This window comes from Sceloporus undulatus, chromosome 6 (assembly GCF_019175285.1).
Source record: "Sceloporus undulatus isolate JIND9_A2432 ecotype Alabama chromosome 6, SceUnd_v1.1, whole genome shotgun sequence".
Lineage (NCBI taxonomy): Eukaryota > Metazoa > Chordata > Lepidosauria > Squamata > Phrynosomatidae > Sceloporus > Sceloporus undulatus.
The window spans coordinates 73,596,411-73,611,993 of record NC_056527.1 but is presented as its reverse complement, the minus strand read 5'-3'; the positions used below and the strand labels follow the sequence as shown (position 1 = coordinate 73,611,993).

Below are 15,583 nucleotides of genomic sequence, written 5' to 3'. Positions count from 1 at the left end.
TTATACAACTGGACTCTTGCTAATGATCATTTGGTACAAATCGTAGAATCCAGCAATTAATGATTTACCTCCTTCTCTCAAAATGATTTATCTTGCGATAATAGCAGTACTAACCTCTAATCAATTGGGCTCACTATCTACTACACTTCTGCTTCACCATCAGGACAGAAAACAGAAGGGATACAGGCACCTGCACAAATCTTTGGACCCTCCATTTAACTGGCCGATAGAAGCAGAAGCTCCCTGAATCTTAAGGAAGGCAAGCCACTTGCATGTGACTACATTGTCTCAGGTAGTTATACCCTATGGTTTTGGAGTAGCACCCAGTACAGGTAACAGAGTTGTACGCATACATGCAAACTTGACAGATTAATACTGGTGTTATACTTACTATACGGTAACCATCAATGAGTAGTAAAAGTGTGCACTATGAGCCAGACAGAAAAACAGCAAATATTTGGCCACACATGCAAAGGCTAACACATTTTAGGATCATGCACATCTCTACTACTTTATTGTCTCATATTGCAAAGTTCAAATCAGTTTGTTTCTGTACAACAGAAGCACAATAAGCATATACATGTCTATACTGTTTCCGCTGAGGTGTGGTTCCAAGATTGGCCTGTGGACACCAAAATTTGTGTATGTTCGAGTCCCTTAAATACAGTGGCATAGTAAAATGGTGCCCTTATATAAAATGCCAAAATCAGGGTTTGCTTTTTGGAATTTAAATTTTAAAAAAAAATATTTCAACTGTGGAGACTTGTATCTGTGGATAAAGATTGTGGATTCAGAGGGTCAACAGTAAATATGACTCACACCTTTAGTCTTTTGACACATATGTATTATGTTGTGCACTAGGCACAAACAGAATAAGTTGGCATACCCGTAACTTAGCTCTTGAGTGGTCATCTGTGAACTCACACAATTGGGTTATTTTGTGCCTGTGCAGTTTCATTCAAGAGCTTTAAAGTGTGACTCCAGTCTTCCAGACCTGAGTCATAAACACCTTATAGGGAGTGCACATACTCAGTTATGTCCTCTCCTAAACAGAGGAGACATTGCATGACCATGCATCCACACAACTTAGCCCCACAGCCGTACCCCTAGAAAACAGAGGAGTACTCCAACATTACTGGAAATTGAGAAAGGAATAATATATTCATGCCGGAGATATTTCATTTGGTGGCTAACAGAGCCATTAGCCCTTTCACACTACACAACTGTAGCACTATGATCCACTTTAACCCATGGCTGCATCTTATGGAATACTGGAATTTTGTGGTTTGGTGAAACTGTAGAGGAGTTCTCTGGCATAGAATTCAAAATACCCTCCTAACTGACAATCCAGAATTCCACAGGATGCTGCCACGACAATTAAAGTACAATTGTAGACTAATTGTAGTGGACATGGAATCTTAGTGCTGTATATTGTTGCTGCAGAAAAGCCCCATTGCTGAACACTTTTTTTCATATAAGAAACCCCAGTCAGTGGTAGAGCATTTGATTTATAGTAGTAGTATAGCATTAGTAGTAGTATTTTTACTTCCAAGGAAAGGGTACTTGTGGAATTTAAATGCCCTATGAGATCCCCTCCAAGCAACAAAATATTGAGCCATAGTGGGGTGAAAAAGACATTTTCTATGTAGAAATGGAGAACTTGTCACCTTCAGATTAGAAAGTGTGAGTGAGCTTCTTGTACCAGGGAGGTCCATATGCCTAAACCAGGATGAAAATAAGTGACCCCCAGACATTAGACTACAATGCCAGCATTCTCAACACTGGCTAAGCTTACTAGGGCTGTGGACATATAGTCTAAAGACATTTAGTAGGCTGTATGATTCAGTCTGATCTAAAACTAGTAACAGCTCTATTGGCTAGGTCAAATGCCTATCTCACCAATTTCTGTGTTGCCAACCAGGTGTCCCTTGAAACGCTCATAACAGTGCAAAAGTGAATAGCACCTTCTATTCAAGTTCCACAGTAAAATATACTTAGCCATGCTCAACCAGCCAAGGCTTTCCCTTTTCAACTGTCCACTTTGATCATCGTTGACTTCTGCTTAGCCATCAGGTTAACTAAACACTCAGGAAGTGCAGTGTGTGTGTTCAGCATCCAATCCCAGTACCACTGGAATAATGTAGAATCCAACAGGAGCAGGCTTCAGAAACTATATGACATATAATTAAAAATACCAACAGACACAATCCAAAACTCAGTGGTGCTTCAGCACAAACATATATACAATTATTACAAAGACTCCCCATTTGTTGATCTAGGGTAGGACTGCACTGCATTTTTGACACAGGGTATATTTTCCAGGTTACAGTGAATAATAGCAATGCCTATATACAGGGCACCGTCAGTATGCGCAATGGGGATTTTGTAGGTAGACATGTTTTTTTCTCTTGTTTAAGAAAGAAGGCAACCCTGGCACAGTTATGTTTCAGCAATTAAATACAATAATATTTTGTGCTTATATGATTTCTTCAACCTGCAAGAAAATTGTAAACATTAATACTGTAAATCATTTTTAAAAATCTATGATACTGATCTGTATCATATTCACATTTGAAGAACATTTTCACATCCCCTCTCCTTTTGAGGGATCTGCTTCTGTAGAAGTACAGCATGCTCCTAGACAGACTTCTGTATGCTAGGGACAGAGAAGGCCTAGAGTTGTGGAACAAGGGGCAAGTGGAGTTGGGGATAGGAAAGAGAAATGGGGATCCCAGAAAAGCACATGTCCTCTGTCACTATACTGGGACTTTTCAGAGAAGAAGATCTGGCAAAAAGGCTTGCTTCCAACTATGTCATGTTTAGAGAGGTAGTGTTTCTGTTTCTTTTAAAGTATTTTAATGAAGGCTGTCAAATACGGACTGACATTAAAAGGGGAATTATAACAATGACTCTAGAAAGTGTTCTGATGTAGAGAATACACCTCAATACCACTGAGGAGCACGGTGGTATCACAGTTTCTGTCATACCCAGACAGACCAAAATATGGTGACAACAATAACATTTTCCTTACAATATGCTGCTCTTTCATTTCAAACAGCACTTACAATATTAACTCAAGCAAATAGCTCACAATATCCGACAAAAAAAAACATGTTCTCCATACCTCAGAAACAATGGAACTTGGAAGACTGGATAAACAAATGAGGCCCGCTCCAAAGTGTTTTGCAATGTACTTATCTCCTGTAAACATAATAGTGGAACTAGTGGAACTTCCACATTTATAAAGTTATATAAGGTGGAAATCATATTTCAATCTGGTGCTGTTTGTGAGGTTTCGGAGTAGCACACCAGCAGTGTTTCCCTACACATTTTGCTAAACTCAGAAAGACTAATTCCAAAGTATATGATACACATGTTTATTAGTCCCCACCAGAACTATGACTGATCTCTAACATGGCTGACACGCACCTGTGAAAATTGAGTAATAAAAACACGAGGGACTGGTATTCTTTGAATAAAGCAGAGGAGCAGAAATCAACAACATAAATGGATCAACAGTCCTGATACAACACTAAGATCTTTTCTGGTACTCACCAAACCCTAAACCTCAAAAACATGCCAGATTCTGGAAACCTTCCTTTCTCAATCCTGAACTTTTTAAAAAGTAAAGTTCTAAGCTTATAAAAGTAACACTTAACATTTTTATTTGGATCACTTTAAGTTAGCTGAAAAGCTTCCTTAATAGTTAGGGTAAAAACAGCTACAAAAGACATGGCAATCCCGGGACAAGAGTAAATATCAAGGTGTTAGCTATGTGAAGAAACATTGTGATTAATATAAAAAATTGGTACAGTGTCACCTGCTCAAGAAATACCTAAAAAAACGGCATTAAACTTAGTGCATCCCTTTCCAAAAGAAACTGCTGAAGAAAATGGGTGAATTGCTGAATTCTTACCAAGAAAAAAAAAAGCTGAGTGCTCAACTGCTGGTAAACATCAATATAAAAACTAGAGCATATTTTACTGATTTAAACTCAATATATTCAGAGTAGTATTATTCAGTGAGAAACATCTAAAGTATCAAAATAACATCATAAACTAGACTATATTTTCCTTTTTTAGGCAATATAAATTATTCTTTTTTCTCCTTAAATAAAGTCACATTTCATTCATCATTTAATGAACAAGCTAGAGAATTAGCTCAGTTGAAAAATAATAGTGCTATATTGACTTTTCTCTTTGTTTTCTACAATTAATTAGACAAATGAAATATTGTAATTTACATACAGTGAATTAACAGAACAAATGAATTCATTAATTTATTGCCCATGGAAGAAAAATGAAGCTATTTAAACAATATATGAATATAAATGTGTTGAAGGAAAATGGCCCAAACAGATATCATTTAATGCAAGTCAATCCTTTGTGAAGGGTTTAACTGCCACCTTTCATACAAATATTGATAAGTGTCCAACTATGTATGAGACTCTGAATGTCTAAGTTGTGACACTTACAAAAATGACAGAGAAGAATACATAATCATAAATGCCTTTTGACTTCCAGTTGAGGCAATCCACATTAGTAAAGGCCAGATCCGTTTGGTCCCCAATATGGTAACAGCCATTGAATCAATTTTGAATCAGCATGTAGTTAAATGTCATAATTCAATGGGTTTACTCTAACTGGGAATACAATTGTATTTAAGTTATAACTAAAGTCTTCTCAGTAGCCCTTGTGTTAGTATTTAAATGTCACATTGCTTACAACAAACAAAAAACAAAAGTTTCTTTGGAGATCTGGGAGGCAGAGAGGAATGAGGGTTGTAATCTTTTCCAAAAGCAACATGAGTTGGAGGGTTCCTTCCCTATTAATACCTATTAATGGAAAATAATCATTTAAAATACTGAATTATCTTGCTGCTTGCTCACACAAATGAGAGAATAAATAGTTGTTTTTCCATGATAGCACCTTTTACCAAAAAGGAGGGGGGAGGGAAGGAGGAAGAGGAAGGAAGGAAGGAGGAAGGGAGAGAAGGAAAAAAGTAAACACAAATTTTCTCCCTTTCATTAAAGGTTGAATTTTATCTTTCAGTAGCAGTTATTTCCTATTAAAGACATTGTTCAGTAATAAATATCAGATTAGCAACTCGTAAATTTAGCTTCTTAGAAAAGCTATCAACACAGATAGTTTCCACGGTAAAGCATCCATTCTAACGGGACAAGGGTTGCTACTACTGTCAAAGGAACAGGACAGAAAACTAAAGAGAGAGTGTTTTGCAATTTGCTACCATAGGGACAGGTATGGTGAGAGAAGCCCTTGGCTGGTTTTCTTTTATTAAACACTTAAACACTTGCTTCTTCCTTTTCATTGCCACAAAGCATGAGGAATGTAATGAAGTGGGGCATCGCTGCCAGAGTCTCAGTAGATGTCAAACTTGTTTCTGATCTCACAACACAGATCATCAGCTGAGTTTTTCAGGCATTTACAGTGAATGAAAAGAAGTGAGGCTCATCTAGCTCACCCTTACAGGTAATCTCATCAATCTTCCAAGCTATTTGTTTCCTTGAACTTTCTGATTGTAATGTGCCAGCATGCTTGTACCCAGACACATACCAGACTGTCAACCAGATCTTCGCGCCCTGCTTTGCCTTTGCCTTTCCCAGTTGGATCAATCTCTCTTTATGGGAACCAGTGAAACGTGTGTTGTGTCTGTAAGCCGTGAGACGGTCGGAGATGAAATTGCTTTCTGTCAACAAGCGGAGGGGGACAAAGAGAGAAACATTAAAAAATGAAGAACATATAAATACACAGGCAAATGGTGGTCAAAATACAATCAAAAGGGTAATTTGAGCCTCAAAATCTCAAATTTGGAGGAATTATTTAAACATAAACTAAAAATGCCCCACATTCTCTTGTTACATCTTTCTTTACAAAAAAGAAAAAAAAGGGGGGAGGGAAAAAAAGAGGGCCCTCTTAGCCAATCAACCCAAAGGTGGCCAAAAATGCAGACATACTGCTACTCACACTCCCCAGGAGATGCGTGGAAGCATTTCAGTAAAATATATAGGTAAATAAATAAGGAGGGAAATTCAGAGGGAGCATGTTTAGGGAGGAGATTGCTAAGATCTTGCAGAGGTGCAACATGCCCTTACTCAGCCACAGGCATATGCTGCTCTGGTTCAAAATTCAAGATGCTAAGCTCTTCTATTTGTTGTCCTTTGCAGATCACCAAATAGGAGTGGCTCATGGGTTTGAGTGCCCTAAGCAAGACATGATGGGCGGCCATCTCATCATTAAAAATTAAGTAGAGCCATCTACATACTTAGCACTTTACAAAGAAACAATGACATACCTTCACACCAAAGGATTAAATCGCAAAGAACAAACAAACTAGAAGAGCTTAGTATCTTGAAGATTGTAGAACCAGAGCAAGCATATGGGAAACAATAGAAGGATAGAAGAGCAAGCATAAGGGAAACAAAAGAAGGAAAGAAGAACATGGGAAGGAATGATAAACAGGGCAGAATATGTGTATTACAGCCCCATCTACTTAAGCTTATTAGAATAGTTTCTTGCTGCTGGATGGAGGTGGTGGGGGGTTGCCACAAATGCTTCAAATAAAGGTTAATCAAAATATTTATGAATTTCTGAGAAAGGGTGGAATGTAAATCAAAATCAATATTAATAAGCCATCCTATAACAATAGTTCTTTGGGTAGTTTACAGTAAACTTTTAAATTAATAAAGAAAAAGGAACCACATAAGACGTATGTATAGGATACCTTTGCACAGCTTTTAAATAATATAATCACCAATGTAACAAAACTGAAACCTTAAAAAAACAGTATCGGCATAAAACCAAATAAAATCAATGAAGTGTTAAAAACATTAGATATTTCTGATGATTTTAACATCTAATGCCTTCAGCATTAGATCCTGAAAATCTGAGGAAACAGAAATAGTCATAATTTGAAGGATTATGATAATTAAGAGCATTAGGAACTGGAAGCATCACTAATTTGGAAGTGCGACCTTCTGGAACAACCTTGCTTAGCAAACTTGCCTCACCACAGAATACTAAAATGGGGCTAGACAAAGTTGCTAGGCTGAGCAACCATCAAGACTCTTGTTATAAGAACTTGGAGTCTATGACCAGAATCTTGTTGGGGCATTACCCCAGTTACTCAAGCAAGCAGTTGTACTATTTAGATGCGTGCATAAGGAGTATCTGATACCCTGTTTATGCAGTGGTTCTTGATCTGCACAGACCACAGTCCTGTTCACATCACCTCATAACCAGAACAGCTATTGGAAAGCGGGAAGATCAGTCCACACTATTCCCCCAGGTACTATCACCTTCATCCAGTAAGTATACTGATGGAGTATTATGCTGTTGCTGGTGTTGGAAGAATCTTGACTGTGTGATTCTAAGCTTTCCTTGGGAGAAATGCAAGATTCACTATTGTGTCAAGTTACGCATACCGTGACTCCTGAGATGACTGGTGCTTTTTCCCTTCATTAGCTTGTACATTTCCTCCACTGCTTTCTTCGTCGTTGCTTTTTACTTTGAACCGTTTTTTGGAGAGCTCCTGAAGTGCTTCCTTAAACTGGTCAAAAGTAAGTGTCCTGGATTTTCCCCTCCCCTGAAGCATAAAAAATGGAAGAAGTTGTACGAAGCATCTCTCTAGAAGAATAATACCCTATGGTTTTAATGATAAAGAACACTGACCATGGGGTCATAAAGCCTCTCCAATGTGCCTTGATATTTTCTTTCAGATGGCCCATACTCTCAGTAATGTTGGTTACTTTTGTAATGCATGTCTCCTCCTCAGCATGTCTGCCACCTTATGTCCTAATATATTGGGGTTTTCTTCCCTCGCCTAAGCTGTGATTACAGTAATGGTGGATGGGTCGTTTCCTTCCTTCTCCATCATCCCCTCCATGAATTCACACCCTCACCCATGCGCCCTCTGGTATCCACATCCCCTCTTTCACAGGTTTTATTTTAAAAATTTGTGTGCTACAGTCATATGTAGGTTATTTCTTGCATAGTTACAGTTCACTATACTATAAAAGACAGATAAAAAAGGAACATCAGCGGTAACTGGAAAGTAAAGCAGCAAGAACATCCCATTCATTCCTCATCAATGGGAAACCTAGACATACCAAAAGAACTATGAGTTTATCACATGGGGAAAATTGGAAGTTTTAAAATGAGAGAACTCATTATTAACTCACAATTGCACAAATGGTTTTCACATCACAAGCACGTGATCCCATGCAGAATCTGAGATTAACCCACACTTGCACACAAATGCACAAATGCGTGCCTTGATGGGACCAACTGTGCCTCAGTCCGATAATGATAACGCATGTGCATCGTCTTTTTTCTACATGCTGGCATGTTGCAAATGATCTTCACACATAGACAGTGCAATCTTGCCTGTGTGTAAATCGCTGCTCTGCCTCCCCCAGAACTGATCTTTAAGAGCCCTAGCTATGGGGCTGAAGCTTGGGACATACTAGATATTCACAGAGAAAAAAGTGAGAGGGAACTCAGCCTTTTCTCTATCTCTTTGCGGTCCCTGGCCGTTTCCTCAGTAGCTGTTTTGTTAAAGAGCCTCTGGCTAGGAGGGAAAGACTGAAGTGATCCCCAAACTGGGCCTTTTAAGGGATTTTGGTCTTCAGCTTCCCAGAGGTCGCAGCATGTTGGCCAATATCTGGGATTCTGGACATCTAAAGTCCGAAATCCTTAAAGGGGGACAGTTTTGGGATTGCGGTGCTCTGACTAGAAGGCAGGCTGAAGCAGGAGATAAATGTGAGAGAGGCGAGGGAGGCAAGCATTTCAGTCTCTGTCACCCCCCCCCAACCCCCCTCTCTCTCCTCTCTCCCTGCTCAGGTTTGTTTTAAGTGCTCTTGTTTATGAAGAAGGGTGGGGACTTATTTTTAGGAGTTTTATAAGCTATATTAACGGTATGCCCGCAGCACTGGAAGTAAACTTACCCTACAGAACCATGGTGAAAGCTGGCCAACAAACAACAAAAACAGAAGAATCCTGTGAAGAAACACAAGTAGCTATCACACTACAGTATTGCACAAAAAGCAAAATCAGGAATGAAGACGAAAGTAATTCACAAGGCGGGATACACACCGCCATATAGTAAGTATTGTAGACGTACTAGGGTGAGGAAGGGCGGGCTTCCCGCACCCCCCTAAACCTAGTAAATATACAAGGCCGTACAAGAATGGTGGCCCCTTCCACATGGGTGCCACCATCTTACTGACTGGAACGCATAGTGTCCGACGTGTCAACGGTGCCTAGGACGTTGCGAATGCGACAGCGGCACCTCGCGACGTCATAGAGTGGCCGCAAAAAGAAGCTCCAAATGGAGCTTCCTTTTTTTGCTCCAGCTGGAAGCCGCACGGTTTGCTGCAGCAGCTCCCGCACGGAGGCAAATGGCGCCGGGTGGTAGACAGTTGCAAGCGGCGTCCCTGTAGTCCTTCCCGCCAATATTCGCCCAAATACCTATCTGATGGTTCACATGACGTTCTTGTCTGATTCTAATGTGGTTTGTGCAACAATGTACTGTTAAAACCATTTGCACATTTGGGAATTGAATAAACTCCTAAGACAATGGACAGAGAAAGTGGGTGGTATCCCTCTCTGTACAGAAACTTCCGGGACAAAAAACAAAACGAAAACAAAAAAACATTCCTTGGGCTGGTTTTTAAAGTCGTCGTGGCTATTCCAGGAAGTTCACCAGAAACAGACTGGGAACATTTACGTATTAGGTATTTTGTAAAAATATGATACATAAGGTAAAATCTGTGAAAAAAAACCGAGATGCGTTGGATCGAGTCGCAATGGGTTCTTAAATATCGACACTACATTACATCAGTTTTTATGCTAGTTTAACGTTTACCTCCAGTAAGCCACGCAGGGGAACTGTTTGAGGGTGTAGAAAATATCCTGCTGAAAGAGTCTCTAAAACACTTTCTGCAAAAACGAAGTTCAAAAGGATCTGGTGGACAGTAATGGACTAGCTTTACTTACTATATTCCAAGTAAAATAGAACTAGAAACAGGCAGTAATCTTACATTGTTCTGCACAAGTGTGGCCTCTGTTTTTCTGAAAAAGAGTGAAATAAATCAGGTTTTAAATTCAAGGAAGAAGCAGAGGAAGAAAGGGCTGCTGTCCGGATGAGGCAGTGGCTGGGAATCCTGTTGGCCAACAGAGGTGTGTGCAAGGAGCAATTCCTACCCTAGCTCCTACAAGCGGGTCAAACCCTAAGCCCCACTCCCCAGCAGTTGTCAGCGTCTGCTCGTAAATGGATATGCAACCCTTTCATCTTCGCTCCGAAGACCAGACCAGCGCCTCTTTAAATTGCTAAATTTTTTCTTCTCCCATCTCTCCTTCCCTCTCCACAAGAGTAAACAGCAGCAGCGCAGCAACACACTACCTAGAGCTGAAACCTGCCAAGGCAGGGAGAGATCACTAAACTATGTAGGTGAGTGTTTCGTTTGGCCTGGATGGTGGGCGAGTTTTGGCCAACGTTGTGGAATTGGCCACAACTCAGTGGCTCACATTGTTAGGGGGGGGGGTCGACATACTGTGTGTCATTCTTCTAATAATGCAAAATGTTTTCTGGTGCAACTTATAACTCATCAGGAAAGCCAATGGCTGTAAGTGTTTCTCTTTCATGGTTCTGTAGAGGTGTGATTCTGACATGAAGAACCTGTAATGGCAAATGAGTTTTTCAGGCTCACAACATTACAGTATACTCTGATAGATAATGAATTGTTTAAGTAGTGGTCAATCCCAGCTATAATTTTCATTTGAAAATGTAGAATGGAAAAAAATAAACATTTAAATGAAACACTAGTTGTGTTCACATTATCATTAGTCAGTCATTACCAACCAGGCCAGGGCCATCATCCCATTTTAATCAGACCACATACACCTGCCTGTATTTTAGAACACGGTAATGGCAATTGGACCTACTGTACCAACATGGCACTGCTGGACATCCTAAACTACTGCTGATTGCCCGTACATGAATCAAAAGCTGCAATGAATGAATTAAAACTGGAACTTGTATCTGCTGAAGAACGATCATGCTGGGAGTGACATCATGGACGATGTTTTTTGTCATCCTGGAGATTGCAGGGAAAGTTTAAGTGAATTTTTGATGTAGCCAGACACCTGCCTGGAAAAAAGAGTTTCTTGCATCGGGATGACAAAAGGAGAAATTCACTGATGCCATGGGAAGTTTAATTTGAGAACTGGAGGAAGCTTTGTTAACCTCCTCAGAGGAGGAAGGAGAAGAAATGGAAAGTGAATCACCATGTAGAATTAGAAACGTGTGCCGAAGTGTTTTACAATACACAGACGTTAAGGATAAAATTTGGAATATGATTCTGAAATGGGAACCATCATTAAACTCATCCATATGATTACTTTTAGGATTAATTCTCTGCTGCTACACTTTGATGAGTTAAAAATGCCACAACTTTCCAATTACCTTTCGTCCAAAAGTTTCTACAATAGCGGATCCCCATACCAAAACGGCTGCTTCTGACCCAGACCCCAACCAGCCACAATGTCTGGTCCTAATAATAATCCCGACCACTGACAATGTCTACTTCCGTCAGCATCAACATCAACCAGTGACCTTTCCTGGGCATCTACAATCCATAACCGGACCTGCTGCCACCCTCTTCTGATGAATTTCCTCTCAGATTATACCCCTTGGCATCAAAGGTCATCTGATGGGTTTTTTCATGGCTGTAACACTCCATTGACTTCAGTTAAAAAAATAGGCATTTTATGCTAAAATTGTTTCACTAAGGTCCGCTAAACAGACCCCTCATTTATCTAGGCCACCTATATTTTTCAAAAAGAAATAAAGGCTGTTTTTCTATGCAACCGACCTGTGGAATTTTATGCGAAATAAACCCTAAATTCACAAATTAATATTTCGGTACTGAAATATTATTGGTCCAGGCAAAAAATGGTTATTTCCTGCACATAAAATGTTTGTTTTCCAATTCAAATCCCATGTGTGAATTTGGCATAATGGTCATACTTCAACAACTGCTGTGCAAAAATAGCTTTTCAGCACGCAGAAGATAATATTGCCTTGTAGAAAGTGGTGTTTTCTCTGGCAAAACATGCATGTTCAATTTTTGGGTGCAGAGTAAGGCCCAGCGGCAATTCCCCCCGCCCCCAACATCCCAGGATCCGGCTTCGGATCAGGGTCTGTGGATATTTTAAACACCTTTTTCCAATCTTTTTCAAATATTTTTTAGCATCAATCCCTACTGCCACTAGGAGGAGGGCGTTCTCATACAATATCCCTTCTGGAATGCTTTCCCCAGACAGCCAATCCTGCCACTTACATTAACATCCTCCCCCAGCCGGCTTTCCAGTTTCACATGTTGAAGGACTTCTTAGTTTCTCACGAAGCTTATTCCACCCATTTCTGTGAACACTTGCTGGGTTATGATTAAAACTTTTCTTACTTATAACCCAGATAACCTTTTGGGACATTAAAGTGCTGTAAATAAATATAATGATCTGTTGCACAACGAAAAAACTATGAAGGAAATACCTTGACTTTCATCTGCTCCTCCTCATCCGGGGCATGAAAAAAACCAGTTTGATTTCAAAATATCTGCTACTGGATACTCAGACAGAGCAAAAGTGTATTGGCCGTCCCCTCCCATCTAGGACTCATAAATTTGAGCACTGTTTCCATTCTTGTGAAAAGACCAAAAGATCTAGACGGAGGGGCTAGGGCATGAGTTGGTCCCTAGAAAAGCAGCTGTCTCCGTTAGTCGGTGCAGCTTAGTTACCACCCTTCCCTTATTGGGCGTCTCATGTAAATACTGTAACGTCAGTGTGGCGTAGCGTTAGTAAACTTAGAAGAATGTACAGAGAAATGTTATTGCCCTGATTTACCTGCACTTGCAGAGGTGGACACTACACACCATACACTCATGCCTGTCCCAGCCTTAGCAACTGGGGAACATGCCCATCATCCCCGCGCTCCATTCTTCCCGTTACGACTGTACCAGAAAAAACCATGAGCAGAAACACTGGACAGGAAGTCCCCCTTATGAGAAAAACATTCCTTCCCTCCTGCCAGGTCGTCCTTAACAACTTACCCTGGGAGATGGAGAGTTTTTGAGGGGATTGCAGACAGTGTTTGTTATATATAAAAGTCGGGTACCGTGCCTCACTTGTTTCCTTGAGGGCTATCATGATCCCTAGAGGCCTGCTGTGCAAAGTTCACAAGAAACTTCAAATTGCTGATATCTCGGCACCACTAAGATGTTCCCCATGACTAGTGGCAACTGGGCAGGTGCACAGGTGGTAAGTCAACTGCTTGCTCTCCTGAACCTCTCGCGGTCTTATTGTCCTGGTCATTGAGAAGCTTTGTTTTTCTGCTCAGACGGAATGGACCTGAACATAGATGCAAGCTACGGAAAGAATGGATTCCACCGAAACATTAGGAGGACTTTCTGACAGTAAGGCTGTTTGATAGGGAACCACTCCCTCGAAGAGGTGGTGAAGTCCTCCTTTTTGATGTCTTTAAACAGAGGCTGGATGGCCATCTGTTGGGGATGCTTGGATTTAGGTTCCTATATGGCAGGGGACTGGGATGGATGGCCTTGTGACTCTTCCCATCTATATCCTGATCCCAAGGGGACCAAGCTATCTCTGTTTTCATAGCAGGCCTGAACCGATTTTTAAATTCATCTAGATATCCTTTCTCCGCCCCTGTTTGATGCCTACCACATGTTCCCTATCTTGCCTGAAAATGGTAGATTGGTCATCGCAATATTATCGATTATCAGGATTCAGGTTTCCTTTTTCAGCAAAGGTCTTACAACTGCGTTTCCGTCAGGAGGTGGACCACTGTCTTGGTGAGGGAGGCCTTTACCCCCGACATTCCCCTCTGCCTGCTTTGATAGACATGAGAGCAAGGGGGGTCTAATACACATGTGTGGCTCGTCAACTCAAGGATCTGTCGCAAATCACCAGCTTGCACAAATGAGGTATCCATTTAGCACTGACAAACAGATTGCCAGGTTACATCCACTGACGCTGTATCAACATAGAATCCAAATCTGTAAAATTTGTAACTGATTCTGACGCTACTATGGTCAGTTCATGTGGTGATGAAAGCCGTTCCAGTCTCAATATGTGATGGGCAATCTTTAATTGACTGAGAAACTGGCAAAATGTGGCATAGTCGCATTCCTGTTGTTTTAGCTTTCAGGACTATGAATAGGCGGGACGTCCCTTAAGGCTCTGCTTAGCTATCGTAAATGGTATGTCATTGAATACAAACATAATTCCGCGGGTATGACTGCCCTGACTAATTAGTCAGTTTGTAAGCAACCCTACAGACATTTGAGCATATTTGACTCTACCAAATAACACATCTATATATTTTATCTTGAACGGGACTGCATACGTGGCCATTCACATAACAGTATCCCCCAATTTCATTTATGCGATGAATCGTTGGAGACCTAGGTTTGATGTTCAGGAAGAACTGTAGTTCATCTGTACACCCAAACTAGGTTAAAGAATTAGATAATATCGATATATAAAATAGATTGTATGGGCCAAATGGGCCTGGCTCCCCCCTATCCGGCACCATCGTTTTAGATGATCAGGCCAAACACCTATGGCAGGATTGGGCCCAATATGCCTGTGCAGACACAGTCCGGAGGATCCGCCTCTGACCGCCAGGGTAAGAGCCTGCCCGGGACGTACAATAACGCCTGTTTCACTTCATGGTAAAATGGGGCTTGTTCACACAGCGTTCCCTCCATGCGCTTTGCCTTTCTGGCATGCAGCCGTGAGAACCCCCTCAGTCACACTGCCCTGATGCAAAAATGGTAGCCTGATCACAAGGTACGCCAGGCCCCCGTTCTATAAAGGCAGGGTAAGCTGGGGGCTTCTCAGATGGATCACATGCCAGAAAGGTAAGGATGGCCTTGAGTCTAGGTCAGTGGCCACCCAGGACGAACGCAGTGGCACCCGGGGGCAGGGATAGCACAGGCTGAGCCCCATACTACCCTGTCCTGTTCTGCGCAGGCCCTTGGTTAAAACTGTGAGTCCAGAATTACATTGGGGAACATGTGGGAAATTGATAAAATAATTAAGACATAACAACATAACAGAGTCCTGCTAACTTATATACTAATCAGGTTAGAAAACATACCCAGCTTAAGGTTTAAGTTAGATCTGGAGTGATCTAATAGACCGAGTCCTATAAAGGTCAGGGGAGATTAATAATATGCCATGCATCTTTCCTGAGTCAAATTATTGTTTCTTCAGAATGCAAAACTATTCCAATGTAACTTTCTGAGTGTACTGTCTGGCAGTAAACCTTTTTTGTCTGTTGATTTATACAACTAGCAGAGCTCCAGAAGTAATATTTTAGGGTAACACCATATTAGATGACAAACACAACCCGACAAGCGTTGTTACTCTTGTTTCTTGGAGAGATTGGTGGTGAGCATTAACCACCATGTAATATGTAGCTTGAGGTTTCAATCCACCTCCCAGCAAACCACCCATAGTCCCTACTTCTTGCTGTTTGTAGG

General features: G+C 41.0%; 1 protein-coding gene across 1 annotated transcript in view; it reads right to left on the bottom strand.

The window, feature by feature from the left end:
* The window catches only part of LOC121934152 (tubulin polymerization promoting protein), a 127,500-nt gene that overhangs the window by 36,827 nt on the left and 75,090 nt on the right, over positions 1 to 15,583 (bottom strand). The gene's annotated exons all lie outside the window — the stretch shown is intronic.